The 18,235-nt window shown below is 43.8% G+C and overlaps 1 long non-coding RNA gene across 1 annotated transcript; it reads left to right on the forward strand.

Annotated features, from left to right (window-relative positions):
* Window positions 1-220: 220 nt before the first annotated feature.
* Window positions 221-13,233, forward strand: LOC108528230 (uncharacterized). Its single transcript, XR_001885074.1, has 4 exons — window positions 221-351; window positions 434-578; window positions 6,519-6,573; window positions 13,143-13,233. It is a non-coding gene; the product is annotated as an uncharacterized LOC108528230 (long non-coding RNA).
* Window positions 13,234-18,235: the final 5,002 nt, after the last annotated feature.

An 18,235-nucleotide genomic window follows, 5' to 3' on the forward strand; every position in this document is an offset into this window, starting at 1 on the left:
TTCATGGTCAGCAAGGATCACTTAAATTTTGAGTTATGCTCTGTCACATATTATGGGGAAAATGTTGCATCATAATAATATTTTGGAGAGTCTTAGAGACCTCTGGACTATCCCATGTGAATGATGAGGTCATAGTACATATCCATCCTGCAGGCTTTCAGCCTTGACCAGAGGTTTTCATAATTAATGCAGCATCCCTGGGGCGTGATCTGAAGCTGGCGAGCCAATGAGGACACCCTGGCAGGGCAGCTGAGCTGCGTGGATCCTTGTTCTGTCACCAAGCCTTTAAGTCATATGCTGACACATTACGGTCCTGCCTGGGACCCTTCCCACAAATACTTAAGATACACGGTGAGCTCACAGTCTGCTTGTCTGAGGTGGAAGAAATCATCTGTTCCATTCTTAAATTCCTCCATTCTCTTTCTTTCCCCAGACTTTGGGAATCACCCAACTGATGGAAAGAACCAGGAAAGAAGTCAGGATCTGCGCCTTGGCGACTTTGAAGAACACCCAATTTGATGAATGAAAACTCCTCACTTGTGCTCTGGTGGTGTTTTGGGACCATGGGCCCCTCCTGGGTAGTAGTTATTGGTGCAGTCTCTATCAGTAACCACCCCAAGTTTGAGATCCTTTTCAAGGGAAGGTCATATTTCCAAAACTGAAACCTTGACCAAAGACCCCAGAGAGAAAGGAAGGAGACACCATTCAAGTGTGTCATGGGCCTGTCCTAGGGCCTGGGAGTCGGCAGTCAGTGGCCTGGGATCCAAGGGTTAACAGCATGACCTGTTCTGGCTGACACCAGTCACATGGTTCACCCAACCTCACTGTTATTATCTGTTTCGGGTGAGTCACTGAGAACACAGACAGGAAAGACCCATGAACTTAGCTGGTTTCGCCCCAGGGTCTGAGACTCCACACAGCTGAGTCTGGGCCGCTGGCAGTGACTCATGGTGAGCCTCATGGGATTGCTGACGCAAGGTTGGAAGGGCACGTGGTCCTTCCCCCGACCACTGGGTAGAATCCCCACCAAAGCATCCAGGCTGGAAATCCATCTTGGTCCTTGGAGAGAGAGAAAATAAAACAAAAAGGAATAATTTCTGATACTATAGCAAAGTATACAGGTGGATTTGGCAGGTCCAACTGACAAGTCTTCCACATTCTGAAAGGATTGACTTTATCACAATGTAAGAGTCTCTGGGAGTACTGGGGAGTGCATATTCAACTGTTATAACTGGCATGTGCAGAGAAAACATCCCTCCTATCTCTGTTCTATGACTAGTGAGGTCTTCCTCCTACTCCTGACCGTTCTCTTTGGGCCCCTGGGGACTCCTGACTGATTTAGCCTCACCTGAGCTCTTGGTGTCACTAGAGACACTCAGTGTGGCTGTGAGTCCCATTCATTCACTTCCTGACTGGGCTATCACCCTGCCCTGTTCTACCCTTGCTGTTGGAGTTCAGGACAGGCTGCTATAAAATGTGGCCCCTTGGCATTTTAGAAAACAGTAGAAGCAGTAAGGACACTCTGACCTTCTCTTGCCCTTATTCCCTTAAGCAGGCTATAAAACCTAGACAGAATTTTCTGACCACCTGGAAGAGGTCATAAGATCCTCATTCAAGAGGTGTCTTCAGGCCATGTGCAGTGGCTCATGCCTGTAATCCCAGCATTTCGGGAGGCTGAGGTGGGCAGATCATGTGGTCAGGAGATCGAGACCATCCTGGCTAACACAGTGAAACCCCATCTCTACTAAAAATACAAAAAAGTAGCCAGGCATGGTGGCACGCGCCTGTAGTCCCAGCTACTCGGGAGACTGAGGCAGGAGAATTACTTGAACCTGGGAGGTGGAGGTTGCAGTGAGCTGAGATCACACCACTGCACTCCAGCCTAGGTGACAGAATGAGACGCAGTTAAAAAAAAAAAAAAAAAAAAAAGTGTCATCCCTATACCTAGAGGAAGGGAACTTCCTTATCCTCAAAGACACAGAGGCCAGGAAGAATCTAAACAAGAAGGCCTTGCTAAGTTCCCCTCAGGTTGTTACCATCAGGTCACACCTTTTTGTCCTCCAATCATATTTCTCCATGACTATCTACTCTTCATCATCCCAAAAATAAACAAGCCTCTCTCTTTCTTTGGGTCTTCATTTCTAAAGGCTCCCCATCCACATAAAACTTATATTAATACCTTTGTATACCTTTCTCTTGTAAATTTGTCTTTTGTAAGGGGCACCTCACCCATGAACCTAGCGATGGATGTGCGAAGAAAATAAACCTTTCCTCCCCTCCACCGGTGAGCTGGACTCTCAGCAACCTCTAGGTCCTGATTCAGGCACACAGGGACCCACGGCATCTCATGAGAGTTAAATCTCAGGAACTCCCATTCTGCTGCCAACCTGCTATACACAAATGGAGTCTCAAAGTGGGGAGCAAAGTCAAGAGCCACTCTCTGTCCTTGGTGTTTCTTTCATTTATCATCATTTTCTCTTCTTGTTGAATTTCTGTTGCGATTCATTGAAAAGATCTATTACGTACCTGCTATTTGACAGGGTGAACTGTGACCTCATCGAGGATGTTTTCCAAAAACTTCCCTGAAAAGTCACTTCCTGCTCTGTCTTTCCGGGGCACTTTATTCCTACCTCTTATTCTGCCTCTCACATATATTGCAGGGATCTATCACTCCCCTGTTCTGTAGACCTCCCATGTTCCTGCTCAAAAGGAGAACCAGTCTTATTCAGCTTCTCGCCACCAGTGCTTGACACTATGAATATCTGTTGATAAAAAATGAATAATGAAAGGAAACAGAGGGGCAAACTTAAGTACAGAAACTCTTCATACTCAGACAGCATGGTTTTGTGGTTCAGCACACAGCCTCTGAAGTCACACTGCCTTGGTTTTAATCCTGGCTCTAAGATTTAGCAGGAGTATGAGCCTAGGCAAGTTATTTAACTGTCGTGTGCCTCACCTTCCACATTTGAAATGTGGCAATAATAAGTACCTGCTTCATAGTGTGCTTGTGAGGATTAAATAAAATAGTCTACAGTAAGCATTAGAATAATGACAGGTATGTAGTAAATGCTCAATAAATGTAAACTATTACTGTTTGTTCTTCCCCAGTGGATTTGAGTCTTTGTGGTGAAATGCATATGCGCTTAGATGAACAAATGGTTGGATTTAGGGTGTGAAGAAGAGAGTAAAATTCAAATTCCATTTTCAGTTAAAAATAGGGGAAAAGTCAATGGATTTTATGCTTTGCCGTCAGACTTCCCCAGGTAGATGGGAGATACATCTAATTTTTATTTTCTTTGCTTTATATGGAATCTGATGCAACAAGAAGGATGCAGGGGCATAGCAAAGTGTAGCTGTGTGTAACAAAGAAAATATAGTTGGAGGGCAAAGTGTGTCATCAAACAAGGGAAAAAGTATGCATTTTTCTTACTGAAAAAATGCATACTTTTTTCATTGTTTGCTTCAGCAGCACATATGCTAAAATTGGAACGATACAGAGAAGATTAGCATTGGCCCCTGCGCAAGGATGACATGCAAATTAGTGAAGCATACCATATTTAAAAAAAATCATGAAGGTAGGATTTGGGACCGTTTCCACAATATGAACTGCTAAAACACCCATAAGATAAATGGTTAGTTTTAGGGAGCTGGCAGCAATCCCTGGTCTGAAAACATATAATATGATACTATTTAGTTAATCTTGAATTATACCAAGCACCTCAATAAACTCTTTAAAAAAGGCCAAAAGAACTTTCTCTAAAGATTCCCCCAACACTCACCTTTGGTCTAGTAGCTCTCACTGGTGTCTCACCTCTCTGTTCAATGTCACAGCTTTGCTAGAAAGTATAGTGGTCCCCCCATACCCATGGGGGATATATTCTAAGACCCCCGGTGGATGCCTGAACCTGCTGATAGTACCAGACTCTTTACATGCTATGTGTTTTCCTATACATGTGTATATACGATAAAGTTTAATTTATAAATTAGGTGTAGTAAGAGATTAACAACAATAAACTAGAATAGTTGTAACAATATACTGTAATAAAAGCTATGTAAATGTGGTCTTTCTCTCTCTCTCTTTCAAAATACCTCATTGTACTGTTCTGCAGGGTAGTTAAAACTGCAGAAAGCAAAACTGTGGATAAGGGAGGACTACTGTAGTCACAGACTCTTCCAGAAACAGTCAGATGAAGTCTTGAAAAAGTGCCCATGAACATGGGAACCACTTGTAGCAGATCATGGAGACCACAGGAAGAGTTAAAACATGCAAAATGCTGCCTCCAATTCCCAGAGCACTGAAGAGAAGAGTCTCATGCTAGGTTGGAGAGTTAGGGAAAAAGTGCCAAGCAAAAGGAGGCAGGAAAACACACACACACACACACACACACACACACACGGGAAGGTGACCAAAAGCACAGGGCAGCATGAGGGGAATTCGGAGCACGCCAGGGAAGTGAAGTCTAGACTTGCTCACACCATTGCAGCTCCCTCATCCTCTTTTCCTGGATCTCTGGCTTTCCCTGTGTTTCCCGTAATAGGATATTCCATTTTCACCTCTTCTTCTACTTCCCTTCACCCTCTGTCTCATTTATGGAACTAAGACAGTCCTTAATCGGCCAGGGACAAGAGAAATGTTTAGCCAAGTGGTTCTCAAGGTTTGCTATGGGTGGGTCAGGGGCCAGGCAGTCTCCATTTGTCCCTCAAATCCACTCACCATCCTTCTCACCTAGGGGTGGCCTCCTGTGTGGCAAAACAACAGGCTCTCTTGCCTCTGGCTTCTGGTTTGCAGAAGATTGGCAAAGTGGGGTTAGGTGCTTATACCCCTATCAGGCCATCAAGCACTGGCTGAGTCCCTCCATGGCAAAATCCCAAGCACATCCTATCTTATGGCCCTTCCCACAGTCCCTCTGCTCCAGATTCCAGTAACCCACTTGCTGCGCGTGCACCTGCATAGCTGCACCCAGGCTCTTAACAGCGCACAGCACTTGCGACTTCTCCTTACCCTGACTACCTCTCTGAAATGGTCCCTTTATTAAACTCTCCTAAGATTATCCTAATTTGAGTGTGTCATCAGTTTCCTGCAGGGGCTCTGACACAAAAGGGAGCTTGTCTAAAATTCAGATTTCTGGGTATTGACTGCAGAAATTCTGAATAAATAGGAGGTACTGAGGGGATCTACATTTTTAACAAGTGCCTAATTCTGATGCTGGTGGTCCAGGGATGATTTTGAGAGAGATTTGCCTATTTGCCTACACCTTAACTGTTACAGTGGACACAGTTCAGATTGAGTCAAATAGTGAGAATAACACAACTCCTATAGTTCCCATTGTTCTATTGTCTCTCCTGAGAAGTACGAAGTTTTGGGTGGGATCATTGTGAGCCAAGTTGGGAAAGGCAGGGAGATTTCTAAACCAAGCCCTGGAATCTGTGGGAGGGCTCTGGTAGCCAGAAAAATAGAATTACAGAGCATCAGAGTATGTGACATAGAGATTCTCAACACCTCATGGGTTTATGCTGGCACAGTTTACCTATAGCCTAGGGCCCCTGACATTTATTTGTATTGATTGCAACATCATTCACAGGACAGGGAGATGTAAGAGATGGCATATGCTCAAACATGAAGTTGAAGAGTGGGATCTATGCAAGCCAGCCATGCATGCCACTGGTCTACCCAATGGTTGTTACTAACACAGTGTGAAAATGAGGCACTTGGCCAAAGAGAAAAAAAATCAGAAAATGAACTGGTGTTAGGGAAACGAGGACCAATCAGGCATACAGAGAAAACCCAAAACTTACTTGCATCTTAAAGGCCTATGGACAGAAACCTGTCCTGTTTTGCAAGTATCAGGTGTATTCCTGGAAGATGACTATTTCAGGTATTTAGAGTAATACTTGTTTAGGTAACAGGGTAGACAGCAGAGGCGGTGGGAGAAGACCAATGCCTCTTCTGGGAACTGCAACCTCCTGCTGTTTGTCTGTTTCCTTTCTTAGCATAGTAACCTGGAAGGTAGAGGGGCCAGCTCAGATTCTCCTTCACAAGGACATGCTGCAGACGTCAGGCCCCACCACTAGTGCCTGCCTTGAAGGTCTTCAAGCAAGAATCTAGTCATGGACATCCCCTTAAAGAAAATCTAATTTAAATCCTCTGCTATTGCTAAATGATGTGCCAGAAGAGATAACCCAAATAAATTACTTTGCAATGATATGAATGAAGCACACATTCCCCTGGCATTCTGCTTCCCGCCATCGCACACCGAGGTGTGATGTGCCATGAATCCCTTGGTAGCTCTAGAAAAAGAAGATGGCCTGTAATATCAAAACCCTGGATTCAAATCTTGACTCTGTCACCTGCTTTGGAAGAGTTATTTAACGATTCTGATTGTTTCTTAACAAAACTGAAAAAGTCTGGGGACCTCATAAGAAGATGAAATCTTTAATCGTATTAATGTATCTAATCACAACACAGCAGCTGTTATAGAGGTGTCAAATGAGAGTGGTCATTCTTCCTACTCTTCTAGAAGCTCTAGTGAAGCCCCACATCACCTTTTTCCTTCCTGTTTGCCATAGCTCCAAGTAAGAGACACCGTAGTCAAAATGACAATTTTGATTTCAGTCTTGAAATGTGTAGCCTAAATATAAAGCTCATCTATTTGGTTTGAGGTTCAGAGACCCAAGTAATTCATTCTGAGAGATCCAGGTTCTAAAGTAACTTGATCCCTGCACAGGAAACAGTCTCAGCAATGACCTTGTCATCTCCCATTCACTCTAATTTCCTGGGCAGCAAAGACTTCTACTTCCTCAGTGGAGAGTCAGATCAGAAGCTATAGACTCAATCCACTAAAACTCAATGGCCCTCTCTCAGCCTGCCCCCTGTCTGAGGTGAATCCAGGCAGCCTGTGAGAAGATGAAACTCCCCTGCATGAGTTTTTTTGGTGAGAAGTTTTAAAATCACTAATTCAATGTCTTTACTTGGGTGTTGTGCCATGTGTAACACTTAGAATCACCCCTGGTGCTCTCCTCTTATGTATTTCCTGAATGAATATGAAAATATCCTGCATCTACTGAACTTAATCCCTCAAACCTGCCATTTTATCAACGACCTACCCTGAATCACTGTCTGGGCCCATTCGACACTCATGAGTCTAGATTATTTTTCACCTAACTATACTAGCAAAGAACTTGTGTCCTGTGGCTACCTATTGGCATTGACATTCTTCCATCCATCCATAATAATATACACATTATTGAGTTCTCACTACATGTTAGTGCCCTCTTAAATCTGGAAGTTCTTGGGTGAGTATGAGGAAATTTGGTCTATTGAAAGAAACATCTTTCTTTCAGTGTTGAATTGAGGATTAAGCACTTGACCTTGGTAGCCTATATCTGTCCCCAAATAGCCAATGTCCCTGTGGAAGGTAGACTCCATCCACCTCCAAACCAAGCCCCTGGAAATGCATCCCTTGTTCTCATTGGTGGTAACAGGCACCTCCTCGAACCTCTCCCCAGCCTGGCCTCTCAAAGCACCAAACAAACCTGAAATTGTCTCAGGGGAGCCCCTGTCTCTCTGACACCAGGGTACTAACAAATTGGACAGGAACCCCACTAAGCAGAGTCAAATCTAACTCTCAGCCTAAACCTGATAGTTTCTTTCTTCCCACCCAGATACAAGTTACCTTGACAACAATCCTTTAAAAATCACATAATATCTCCCTTGTTCTATGTTAATTTTTAAATTTTCATAGATTTCTCCTTTTGCTAAAGCCAAATGTAACTGCACAACTGCTTTTATGTTCCTTGCAAGAAGCTATTACATTCAAAAGAAAATGAGAACTCTAGGCTATGCTGCCTAGTGATTCCTAATATCTGCATTACACAGACAGAAAACTGGGATTTGGATCTCGCCCGTTTTTCTAAAGGGGATGATGGTATAGAATCTATTTAGTCAAGAGCAGAGGGTAAGAGAGGATAGCATTTTTCTCCAAAGGAAGGGCATGTAGCCCCTAAAGGTTCCTGCAGCCAGGCCTAGGAATATCACCAGTGACCTGGCTTGGCTTTCAGTGGGCCTGTTTGGTTTTGTCCTAGCATAGAACATAAACAGCATCAAATAGTCTGGGACATCCAGAGGCTAAAGTGCCTGAGAGATTCTCAACCCTTTCTATAACGATACATTTATTTTAAGTTCACTCCATGGATCTCCTCTCAACCCATAATTTTAACTTGAGTATCTTTTCTACTCTTTCTGTAGGTTTATATGTCACTGCTGTTTTATGCTATGAAATTAATTTTCCTTTAACTTTCTTTGTGTCATGATGAATTACTTACATTTAGGATCACTATATTTTTCTTTCTCTAGACAGAGACAGGGCACCCTAAGTAGTTGTTCATAACACTGGAACCTAACTGTTGCTAATTTTCCTTTCTGACATCACAACTTGGTTCAGATTAGCAAAGCAGTGGTCCCTGTCTCAGAAAGGTGATTAAATTCCCAATGACAGCAAAGTTTACTCAAAGCAGGTCTAACAGGAAGCCACAGTGTCTAGCGGCAGCCTGCAGAGTCATATGTGACAGGAAGCAAGGAGAGGGCTGGAAACTCCAACTGGAGCAGTGCCTGACATGCCTTTACAGCCAGAAGTCTTTCATGTTTATTGATGCTAAGGAAACAATTATAATTAGTTATGGCTAAGGAGGCAACATGAAATACCTTTCCATTTATTCTTAATTCTGTTTCTGCTCTTAATACCACCACCACTACCACTGATGGAAACTATGGAAAGAGGAAGAAGGGAGAGTATGTGGGTAGAGGGAGTGATGGAGGAAATTGGGCAGCTTGGAACTAATGAAGGTAGTCTGAGGAACACCACACTATCAACAGTCTTTCAGAAGGGAGAGTGATGACAACAGTGACCTTTGTGGAGTGCTTGCTCTATGCTGGGCACTGTTGTAGGTTCATTACCTGTTATTATTTCACTGAATCTTCACTACAACACTATCAGGTAGGAAGTATTATGATCCCTTAGAGTAAATGGATCTCTGCCACATTGCATGTAAAAGGGTGATGTTACATATACAAAGTAATATTGCATATAGATTGAAATCACATGTAAATTAAGATTGATATTGCATGTATGTAGATCATATGTAGAAGAGTGCATTGGAATCAAGGCCATTTGTCAAGATGGCAGCCATCATTGGAAACTTTTTTTCTAGGGGTTACCAGTGGCCTAGTTTAGAAAATAACCTTGTGCCTCTTGGAAAAGGAGTTGGGAGCAAAAGAAACTAGTTGCTCATAGGAAAAAAGCAAACACAAAGAGGTTCTAAGATCTGCTTCAAAAGGGATCTGAAATAAAGACTAAGTGTGTGGTCCTTCAAGAGGCAGCAGGCAAGGCTCATCTTAGGAGGAAGAAGAGGAAGCAGCCATCTATGTGTCACAGGTGCTGAGGCGTAGGAGACCCCAACCCTTCAATCATCTTCCCTATATAATTTGCTAATAATGCGTCAACATGGTAGACCCTGGCACACATTAGGAACTCAATAAATGTTACGTTTCTTATTTATTTGATAAGATCCAAGTGCTTTATCAGTGAAGTACATCTTTCTGTAAATTTAGTTCTACGATCCATTCTTAAGAATTGATTTTAGGGCTGGGCATGGTGGCTCATACCTCTAATAACAGCATTTTGGGAAGCCGAGGCTAGGAGTTTGGGACCAGTCTGGGCAACATAGTGAGACCTCATCTCTAAAAATGTTTACAAATTAGGGCATGGTGATGGGTACCCACAGTCCTAGCTTCTAGGGAGGCTGAGGTGGGAGGATACCTTGAGCCCAAGAGCTTGAGGCTGCAGTGAGTTATAATTGCACAACTGCACTCCAGCCTGAGTGGCAGAACAAGACTCCATCTCACAGACACACAAAAAAGTTTTTGCTAAACAGAAGAAAGATTTTGGGGATATCTGGCAATAAAAGAAGAAAATACTCTAGGGGAGATGGATATGGGAAGGACAGAGTGGGACACCTAAGAGAAGCCCTGAATGATTTTCCCAATATTGTCTGAGCAGCCTTAGGAGCTGAGGGATGGAACAAGGAGATACCAGCAGCCTGCAGAAAGCGGTAGAGCTGACCTTGCACACACACCGTCCACGGACACCTGGATGCAGCCCATGTTTATGACACAGCATGCGCTCTCACTTATATGCCTCATGTACCCACTTTATTCCTTTAGCAGGAAAGCTATATATTACTTTTCCAATGAGTGGCCATTTGGAGGGAGAGGTGCAGATATTTAGTTTACAACCTATCCCTGCTCATTGCACAGCATAGGAAGGTGTGGAATGGATGATGGCACAAATACTAGAACCTCCTCAAAATACTCTGAAACTTTTATCCTTTGCAAACCCAGAGGCTCCTTCCATCCTCCACTCTCCTCTTTCAGAAGTCAATCATTTTAATCGTAGCAAACCTTTCTTGGCCCCATGTGTGTCCCAGCAGCAAAATGACAGTCTCAACAACATTTACCTGTTAGCTACGGATTCTAGTCTAAAAGGACTCATGTTGCTTTCATCTTCCTAGATCCAGTGCCTGGCACAGTGAAATTATTCAAAAATGTTTGTGGAACCCTTAGGTGATTTTACTATGTGCAGAAATGTATATCAAAATATTCATTGAAACATCTGAGCCCCAGATCTAAGATTGGGTGAGGTATAGGAAGAAAGGGTAATGTACCAAAAAAACAAAACAAAACAAAACAAAACTAGAGGAAGATATGGTTTCTGTCTTCTAGAAGTTAAAAAGACAGATAGCAACGGGCATGGTATGGTTAAACACTCAAAGTAATCATTTATATATTACCTGTTTTTCTCATACCCTCGCTGTGCATTAGAAGCTTTGTGAAACTACAGATGCCTGCAGTTCACACACAGAGATTCTGATTAGGTCTGTCTAGTCAGGGTCTATATTTTTAAACAGTCCACAGGCGATTCACATGCATATCCAGGATATGAATCACTATAACAAGTGCTAGAGAACATAATTAAAAGAGCTACTAGCAAGAACCAGAGTGGTGGGAGGAGTCTCACAGCACGATTGGAACCTCTTTTGAACCCTGAATCATACAGAGAATTTGGATGGTAGGGATGGAGACCGGAGAGCCTTCTGGTTGGGAGGAAGAATTGAAGACATTGTGAACGAAGGAAGTTGAAAATGAGGGAGAATTAGGGAGATATTGTTCAAAGGATACAAAATTCCAGAGAGGAGAAATAATTTTAAGAGATCTATTGTACCACATGGTGGCTAATCACAATGTATTGTATACTTGAAAATTGCTGAGTAGGTTTTAAGTGTTTTCACCATAGAAAATGATGTGTGTGAAGTAAAGTGTATGTTTATTAGCTTCATTTCCCAGTTCAATAATGTATATATTTTGTACATCACACAGGTATATTTTTTTGTCAATGAAAAAAGCAAATTAAAAAATGCCAATGTTAATTAAAAAAAATGAGTTGGAAGTCAAATGGATACATATTTGCTCAGTGGCAACCACATCTTAGAGTAAGGTGCAGAAGTGTCCATGTGAAGTTGGTGGCTCTGGTTGAGGTAGTACCACCTGGTTACCCGATGGCAGAAAGAATATCCTTAATGACCAAAGGAAGGCCACAGAGGGAAGGTATGCTTTGGCCATGCAAAACCAAAGAAAATGACTGAGGCGACTCAATCAATCTAGAGATTTATTCTGCCAAGGTTGAGAATGCGCCCGGGAAAAAGGAACGCAAAGTCACAGGAACATCTGTGATTCGGGAAAAAAAAATAGGGAAGAATAGGCAAGCAATTGCATTCTTTTGAAGCTAGGTTGGTGTTCACTGAATCCACATTTTAAATGCGAAAAGAGGGGATAGAGGAATAGTCAACTATACATTGGCTCCGGCTCAATGAATCTGCATTTTTAGGTAAGATAAAGTAAACGTAGAGTAAAGGAAGTATTCAAATATGCATTTGTCTCAGGTGAGCATAAAGATGACTTCTAATCCTGCCTTTGTTCTCTAACTATGAAGATAAGCTGTGCTTTTAACTTCTAGAAGACAGAAACCATATCTTACTCTAGTTTTTTTTTTTTTTTTTTTTTTTTTTTTTTTTTTTTTTGGTACATTACCCTTTCTTCCTATACCTCACCCAATCTTAGATCCAGGGCTGAGATGTTTCCATGAATATTTTGATATACATCTCTGCACATTGGGGTGCACAGAGAATTTTCTTGTGAGCAAATTGTGAGGGAGGCCCCTTGGGGAGGCCTGTAACCTTCTACCTTTGCAGCTATCTATTTAGGAACAAAATGAAAGGCAATTTTGAGTGACTCCATTCCCAAGCTTAACTTTGCCCTTTGGCATAGTGAGTTTGGAGTCCTGAAATTTTTATCTTTTTTTCACAGCCACAGCCTGGGAAGTAGGGCCCCTTTCTTTGTACCTACAAAACAGCTGTGGCTGGCTACAAAAATGGTCTTGAAAAAAATGTTGAGATAGACAAAGAAACACATGCATTCCCATTCCCAGATTTCATTATTAAGACTCTGTCTCAAGAAAGGTGCTTGAGTTTGAGGTCCCATATTCTTGGAATGGTGACTACTGGGAGCTTCACCTTAAGGGTTGAGGATGTGTTTCCCTGGCTTCCCTTAATTCCCAGATTATCAGGTTTCTTTCTTTTCAGTGACTCAGTGGCAAAAGTCTTTTGCCTTTCTACTTCCTTTCTAGGCAGTAATAAAGAAGAGGGGTGTGAGTGGGACTCAGGGATAACTGGAGGTGGAAAGGAGGTTCAAGAGATGAACCAAAAATATCTTAAATAAAAAATGCTCCCAGCAGAGGGTCAGGGGTGGATGTGCCTGATTCCCAATGCATGTCAAATATGCATTTGTCTCAGGTGAGCAGAGGGATGACTTCTAGTTCTGTCTTTGTTCTGCACCTATGAAGATAAGCTGTTGAATATAAGATGTTCCTGCCTGTTTTAGGGCAAAACAAGATAGTAAAAAAAAGAGGTAATTTTAGCTGCTACCCCAGATGGAAAGGTGAGGGGTTATTGATAGCACACACAAAATTTAGTAAGCTCACTTATGACACCAAGTAAGGACAGTTTCATTGCATGAAGCACTTTTCATGCAGGTGTAGGGACAGATCAGAAAATTCTGGAGAAGGCAGATCACCAAAGAACTCAAGATGTGCTGATATTTTGTCAATTTCCTTCATCAACAACTTGTCTTCTTTACCAACTAAGGGAAAACAAAGAGAACAAGCTAAAAAAAAAAAGGAGAATAAATAATTAAACAAAGGACTTAAATAAGAAGGTAAGACCCCCCAAATCTCCCAAGATGGTGAGAAGTGTATTTGCGTCATGTCTGCCTAACAATGAGCTATTATTAGGACGGTAGAAAATAGCAGCAAGTAAGGACTACAGATTTCACCCAGAGGCAGAGCAGACAAAAGACACAACAGTTTCCCGGGAAAGGAAGATGATTCCAGTTTAATTCATTCAACAGAACTCTTCCAAGAATGAGACCAGAAACCTTAACTGCATCTTGGAGGGAGCTGGAAGCTTTCCCATCACAGTGAGGCCAGCTGCTACCATGGGTGCCAGTGCCAGAGCCGCTGTCTGCAGGCACTCTCATGTCTGCTTGGGCCAAGCAGCAATCTAAATTAAGATGATCATCTGGGTCCTCAGGCCCTCAGGGTGAGTACATATTGCAGCAGTTTCAGCCTGTCTCATACCCTCCCTCTGCAGATCTGCAGTGTCTATAGCTAGATTCCCTAACCCCCAACCCCTCAACTTCAGATCTCAATCCCCAGAACAATGTGGGCTTGAGACAGGAAATATTAAAACAGGTTTAGCACTTCCTCCTCCTCCCCCAACAGCAGTGGCATCCTGGTGTTGAGTCATTCTCCAGATTAGGTTGAACCAGCTGGCCACTGGGCTCCCTGTGTGTCACCTGAGTCATCCTCACTCTTGATTAGGCCTAGGGGTCCTCAATGGGCTTCCGCCCTCACCCCTGGGTTGCAGCTCTTTAGTCTAATAACATTCCCACTGTAATTACAAGACTCCTATACCCAAACTTCTTCCTGGGAGACAGTGAAAAATGTTGCTCTTTCTTTCCTTTCCTCTTCCTCCCTCCCTCTCCTCTCCCTCCCTCAACCTCCTTCCTTCCTCCTTCCATTCTTCCTCCTTCTTCCTTCCTTCCTCCTTCCCTCCCTCCCTTCCCTTTCTTTGTTTTTTGAAATGCAGTTTTTGCTCTGTCGCCCAGGCTGGAGTGCAGTGGCGCCATCTCGGCTCACTGCAACCTCCACCTCCCAAGTTCGTGTGAAGAGACCACCAAACAGGCTTTGTGTGAGCAATAAAGCTTTTTAATCACCTGGGTGCAGGCGGGCTGAGTCTGAAAAGAGAGTCAGCGAAGGGAGATAAGGGTGGGGCTGTTTTATAGCATTTGGGTAGGTAAAGGAAAATTACAGTCAAAGGGGGGTTGTTCTCTGGTGGGCAGGAGTGGGGGTCACAAGGTGCTCAGTGGGGGAGTGTTTTGAGCTAGGATGAGCCAGGAGAAGGACTTTCACAAGGTAATGTCATCAGTTAAGGCAAGGACCAGTCATTTTCACTTCTTTTGTGGTAGAATGTCATCAGTTAAGACAGGAACAGGCCATTTAAATATCACTTCTTTTGTGATTCTTCAGTTACTCCAGGCCATCTGGATGTATGCCTGCAGGTCACAGGGCATATGATGGCTTAGCTTGGGCTCAGAGGCCTGACACCGGGTTCAAGCGATTCTCCTGCCTCAGCCTCCAGAGTAGCTGGGCTTACAGGCGCACGCCACCATACCTGGCTAATTTTTGTGGTTTTAGTAGAGACAGGGTTTCACCATGTTGGTCAGGCTGGTCTCGAACTCCCGACCTTGTGATCCGCCCTCCCAAAGTGCTGGGATTACAAGCGTGAACCACCGTGCCCAGCTGTGTGTTACACTTTTTGACCTTGGTTCTCATCTCTTCCTTGGTTCAACCCTCTCCTCTTGCTCTTGACTGTCCTGAAATGGGAGAGTTTCCTGACCCCCCTCACACAGAACATGCAACAGGGGTGTGGCTCATCTGTTCAGCTGCCTTGCTCAAACCCCTAATGCGCAGGGAGCATGCAGATGGGCAGGTCCAAGAGCTGGGGCCAGCACTTTTGGGCTCTGGCCCCATGGTAGCATCTAGGGGTGGGTACCTGCAACTCCCAAAGCCCAAGTGGGAGTGTTACAGTGCTCTTTTAGCTCTGCTGTCTGCAGATGGCTTAAGTGTTAACCAGTTCAGTGCCCTCTTGGTACCCGAAACCTTGTCCAGCATCCAGGAAGAATTAGGTCACATGGACGAAACAAAGGATGGTAAATGCAGGGGACTTTATTGTCAGATGGAGGTGGCTCTCAGCTGGAGGGATGGGGAGTTGAAAAGGGGATGAAGTAGGAAGAATGATCTTCCCCTGGAGTTTGGCTGTCCTGCAGCCAGTCTCCTCTCCAATCATCCCCAGATGAACTCCTCTTGACATTCAGACATTCCTTCTTTTCTCTCCTTCTCTGCCAGGCCCGCTTACTGCCTCTGCTCATCTACTTGTGGAGCATGGGATTTGGGGTTTGTACGGGTATGAGATAGTGGGGCATGGTGGGCCAAAAGGCAACATTTGGGTGCAAAAACAGGAATGTCTGTTTCTATTTAGGGCCATGGGTTTCTAGGCTTGAGGGTGGGGCCTTTGCCAGGGAACCGCCTTCTTCTACCCAATATTTCCCTGTCTCTTGTCCATATCAGTACCTCTCTCCTTATCTGAGGTTAAGATCAGACGAGGCTTTAGCTCTGTATCTTAGTTTAGTGTTGGGGTCTGGATTTCTAGGGACAAATCTGCCAGAAGCTGGCAGCCTGCCCTGACTTCCAAGAATTACCTGTCCCCAATTTTCAGTGGGCCCTGCTCATGTTTTGGCATAAATTGCAATTCCAGTTGGAGCACCTGGTGCCAACTACTTAGCTGAACCGCTATGTGGAAGGCTGAACTCCTTGCACCTGTGCCTTCTCCAACCTTTCCTATTAGGTTGGCCTGTCCCGCTCTGAAGGGCATGTCTAGTCCTAAGTCTCAGTCCCTTTCCTGCCTACACTGTCCTGCTCCCAATAAACCTCCACACCTCCTGATAAATCCTGGCACAAGAGAAGTATGTATGGGAAAGCATCAGCCTCAGAACTTCTTGGGAATTGAGGGGGAGGGAGTGACTGGGAGAAGGGCTAGTCCCAGATCTTAATGCCCACCTTGCTTCTCATTGAGGATTCCGGTTGATAAAAAATACACATATTGTTAAATGAGGATTGCAACATCAGTTCTGTTTGACTTTCTGTAACAATTAGAAGACTAGAGAATATCGCTGGGTTTCTGACCTCCCACTCAGAATTACAGAGGGCCAAGTCTTCCCTACAAGGTGGACTTATCTACCCAGTCCTAGGCTGAGAAGCTGGATATCAGTCCTTCCTGCTCTGAGGTGGTCCCACCAAGGGGTTGACCCACAGAGACTGATCCATTGCTCTGAAATAAAGGCTAGTTCAAGATGAATCAGGAAATGGGGAGCATGTAGGAGAAGTGAGGGACCTTGAGTTTTTACCCTGCCCAGTAGAGGAATAGCCAGTGATTATCAAGCTCTCATCAATGTGTCTGATAACCAAAGTCATTCTTCCCTCTTTGGAGTGGGAAAGGTATAGGAATGAGGTAGGTGCTGAAAATTCCCACTCCATCTCTTCCCGCAAATGAAGAAGGTGTTGGTGGAAGCACCTTCCTTTCTGGGTTGTGGAGGAGATGATTCAGCTGAGTCAAATGACACGTGAACAATAGGAACAGCTCTACCTCCCATGAACTGTTGGCTTGCTGTCTTCCTCATGAGTCAGTTTTAGCAGAGTGTGGACAAGAAAATTCCCCTGATGGAGACTGGGTAAACAGTCTACCTCTGTGGGCCACCTCCCTTCCATCCTCTACCCAGTGCAAGTCAAAGCTGCCCATCACTGGGCACTGGGCAGTCAGGGGACTCCTGATGACTGACTCAGAGCAGAGTGATGTCATGATAATCAGGCACAGAAAATCAACTTCCACAAAAGCCTGACAAGTGAGTGCTTTTCTCTGCTCTCAAATCCTTTTCAGAGTGGAAGCTTTCTCCAGCATTCAGGTGGCACCTAACGCTCTATCCTGAGACCACAGAGATAACTAAGAAGTGCCAAAGGTTTTGAGGAGAAGGTGACATCAATGCTCTGTGTCAGTTCAGAGGCTAACTGTATGTGTCACAAGTAGCATCTGTGGGTAAGTGGTGGAGAACTTCGGAAAAGACAAACATCTTGGGAAAAGAAAACCCTTCCCTTGCAGCCACACACCAGAGACTATTCACAAGAGTCAGCTTCAGTAGTGGGCAATTTCTCATGCACCTGAACAGTTTATGGCTAACCTTGGAAATAAGCAGCCAGGTTGGCTGAATTCCAGCTAAAGAGCAATCAGGTAGGGCAGACAGTCTCAAAGACAATTTCCTTTATGATCCTTGTCTTGATTCTTGATGAAATGGGAACTTTTAAAAAGCTACCATAGGTGTAAGGAGATCTGACTTCATTTTTTACCTTTCAGAAGTTATTTCCTGTAATCATCCAAAGCTTGCCTGGTGTCTCTCATTCCTGGAGGCCAGTTTCAGCTTTGTGCAGTGGAGTGCTTTTTTCTACTTTCTGCCTCCTTCCTATGGCGTAATCTTCAAAATGCATCTCTACTCTTAGTGGTTTTTCTCCTCCCGTGGTTCTCAAAGAGTGGTCCCTGGACCAGCAACATCAGCATCACCTGAAAGTTTGCTAGAAATGCAAATTCTCAAGCCTACCCAAGACCTACTGAATCAGAAACTCTGGGGGTAGAGGTCAATAATCTGTGTTAACAAGCCCTCCAGGGGGATTCCAATGCATGCTAAATGTGAAAGCCACTCTTCTAAGGCAACTTATCCTCTTGATTAACTCCTACCACTGATATGCTGGGCCAGAGACCAAATGGTGATCCAATTCTGTTAAATATTTAATCAATAAACAATTAATATTTAAGTTATTTTTGGAGGCTGCTCTGATCACTGGAATCCATGGCTAAAGCCAAGTTGTCTGAAAACTTATTTGTCACAAGCCCTCACAGTTATATTTTATCTTCTTCATGTACTCTAGATTCCATAAAATAATTTGGTATCCTTGGCATA

This window comes from Rhinopithecus bieti, unplaced genomic scaffold, assembly GCF_001698545.2.
Source record: "Rhinopithecus bieti isolate Rb0 unplaced genomic scaffold, ASM169854v2 scaffold_1673, whole genome shotgun sequence".
Classification (NCBI taxonomy): domain Eukaryota; kingdom Metazoa; phylum Chordata; class Mammalia; order Primates; family Cercopithecidae; genus Rhinopithecus; species Rhinopithecus bieti.